This window comes from Archocentrus centrarchus, chromosome 10 (genome assembly GCF_007364275.1).
Source record: "Archocentrus centrarchus isolate MPI-CPG fArcCen1 chromosome 10, fArcCen1, whole genome shotgun sequence".
Taxonomy (NCBI): Eukaryota; Metazoa; Chordata; class Actinopteri; order Cichliformes; family Cichlidae; genus Archocentrus; species Archocentrus centrarchus.
The window spans coordinates 14867003-14869426 of NC_044355.1; positions in this window are offsets into that span (position 1 = coordinate 14867003).

The following is a 2424-nucleotide window of genomic DNA, read 5'->3' on the forward strand; positions in this document are numbered from 1 at the left end:
GCCTGGGGCCTTTCTGTGTAGAGTTTGGATGTTCTCCCCATGCTTGTGTTGGTTTTCTCTGCATAATTGGTGATTCTAAATTTCCCATAGGTGTGAGTGTGAATGATTGTCTGTCTGTCTGTGTTAGCCCTCTGAGAGGGTGTTCCCTGCCTCTCACCCTATGATAGCTGGGACAGGCTCCAGCGCCCCCGTGACCCAAAAAAGGATAAGTGGAAGAAGATGGATTCTTCTGTTGCTGAGCTGGTTGGTGCATTCAGTCTTTTTAAGAATTTTTAATTTTGTTGATTGATTTGGGAATCTTTGCCATCTTTCTGAAATTTATTTAAATTTTTCAGCCTAATGATGGCCTCCTTCACTTGCACTTTGCCTGACTCTGGCACTTCCATTGAGCCCCTAGTACTCCAGCTATTCACACACCCATGCACACAGTGGCAGACATGATTCTGTCTGTCTCTCTGTTTCTGTCGGGTCCATGTCTCATCTGTCTCTCTCACACCCAACACCTCATTTTCCACGAGTGACAGTGATGGCTTTTGACAGCTGGGAACATGATGACATGGCCAGCAGCCACCCAGCACAGTGAGAGGGAAATCCCTATGAAATAAATATTAGACACACACACTCTTCACTCAGGGAGACAGACAGGGAACAACCTGACCTGTTGACAACATTCACACTTAACCCTCGCGCTGCTGAACAAGAAAAAAAATGAAACAACAGAAACAAAAATGGAGAAAGGAAGAATGCACGTACACTTGTGTGGGTATGGGTGTGAATGCAGGCGAGGCAGGCACCTCATTTTCTTTTTATATACAAGCAGGATGGCAAATTCATGTATCCTGTCAGCTTGGGAAAGCCTCCTCACTGACACACACACAAATACAGTTCTGGATTTGTACATTAGAAATGATGGCTGCTCAGAGGGCAACATGCTCTCTCTTTGTTGGCGAACAGAGAGAAAAAAGGGAGTGGTGCCTGATTTTCTGTGTTTTCATGAAAAAAAAAAGGCATTGTTTTGACTTCAAAGACAATAACATTTAGGATTATCATGGCTCAATTAACCATGTATATTCTGACCATGTAGATGTTTGCTGCTGGTGACGCACATACATTCATCCACCAACCACTTTGTTAGGTACAACTGCTCTTTAACGCAAATATTTAATCAGCCAATTACATGGCAGCAGCTCAGTGTATTTAGGCATATAGACATGGTCAAGATGACCCGCTGAAGTTCAAATTCAGCATCATAATGAGGCAGAAAGGTTATTCAAGTGACTTTGAACATGGCATGGTTGTTGGTCCCAGATGGGCTTGTTTGAGTATTTCAGAAAGCTACTGGGATTTTCCTGCACAACTCTCTCTAGAGTTTACAGAGACTGGTCCCAAAAAAAGAAAACGTCCAGCAAGCAGCAGTTCTCTGAGTGAAAATGCATTGAGCTGATAGGAAGGAAACAGAAAATAACCATTTGTATCTCTGAAAGCACAACTATTCAAACCTTGAAGAAGATGGGCTACAGCAACAGAAGACCACGCAGGGTGCCTGTCAGCTAAGAACAGGAAACTGAGGCCACAATTTACATGGACAAATTGGACAATAGAAGATTGGAAAAGCATTGCCTAGTTTGATGAGTCTCAATTTCTGCTGCAACCTTCGGATGGTAAGATCAGAAATCGGTGTAAACAACATGAAAGGATGGATCCATCCTGTGACTGAGGCTACTGCTGCTGGTATAATGGTGTGGGGATATTTTTGTGGCACACTCTGGGCCCCTTAGTACCAACTGATCAGCATTTAAATACCACAGCCTACCTGAGTATTGCTGGTGACCATGTCTATCCCTCTATGGCCACAGTGTTCCCATCTTCTTGTGGCTCCTTCCAACAGGATAACGCACCATGTCACAAAGCTCTTAAACCATGTTCTTGAACATGAGAGTTCACTGTCACCAGATTTCAATCCAATAGAGCGCCTTTTTGACATTTCCAATGGGATAGTCACATCATGCATGTGTCACTGACAAATCTGCAGCAACTGTGTGAATCTATCGTGTCAACATGGACCAAAATCTGAGGAATGTTTCCAACACCTTGTTGAATCTATGCCATGAAGAATTAAATCAGTTTTGAAGGCAAAAAGGGGTCCAATCTTCTACTAGCAGTGTTTGCCTAACAAAGTGGCTGTTGTGTACATACACACATTTGTGAGGACATTCTTGACCCAAACTCATTCTGTTGAGATCTGCCTCACTTTTAACCGATTTTATACTCTTGATCTCAACAACAAATAAAAATAAAAATCTGCTTTTTTGCTGCGATTTTTTTTTTCTCAGAACCTAAAATGTATGCTTATATTGATTTTTTTTTTTTTTTTAAATAACTTGAGGTTGTGGCTACTAACTGGCTTTAACATATCGTGTACAT